The sequence below is a fragment of the Penaeus monodon genome, chromosome 15, assembly GCF_015228065.2.
Source record: "Penaeus monodon isolate SGIC_2016 chromosome 15, NSTDA_Pmon_1, whole genome shotgun sequence".
Lineage (NCBI taxonomy): Eukaryota > Metazoa > Arthropoda > Malacostraca > Decapoda > Penaeidae > Penaeus > Penaeus monodon.
In genome coordinates, this window is record NC_051400.1 from 26,225,846 (window position 1) to 26,226,400 (window position 555).

Sequence of the window (555 nt, forward strand, 5' to 3'; positions counted from 1 at the left end):
TTTGTCCCCTGCTTGAGGAATAAATTGGGAAGATTAGGTGTGGAAAGTTGGGTTTCACAATATAGCCTGGTTTCTGGACTAAGTCTGTGGAGTGCAGTAATAAACACCATGTCATTTATTACTCAGCATTAGGCCGGTAATTTTGAATGATAATAAAATGGCATGGCTACTTCGAGTGATCGCTGTAGCTTGTGTGTCTTTACTGTTTTCAAAGGACAACAGACCTCCACCATATATATTCTGACAAGGGAGACTTTAGGCTAGTTCCTTATTGGGTTAGTTTGCTTGTTTGAGGATAGAACACTAGTGATGCATACAAGCTGCATTTTACCTTAATGCATATGGTGAAATTTATTGACCTTTGTCCAAGCACCAAAGGGTGCAGAGAATTCAGTAATCTCTTATATGAGATGTTTTCTATGTTAATTTAAGCTTGTTAGTATGCAGTTCTGTGAACAATGTACAGTGGAATATTTTGAAGATAATGATTTCTGTGACATAATTACATCAGATTTGCTGGATCAAGAAATGTGTGCAGTTATAAAAAATTATCTT

At 36.4% G+C, this 555-nt stretch overlaps 1 protein-coding gene across 5 annotated transcripts in view; it reads left to right on the forward strand.

Annotated features, from left to right (window-relative positions):
• LOC119581863 (protein RFT1 homolog) overlaps positions 1 to 555 on the forward strand; it is a 16,707-nt gene that overhangs the window by 6,681 nt on the left and 9,471 nt on the right. The window lies entirely within an intron of this gene.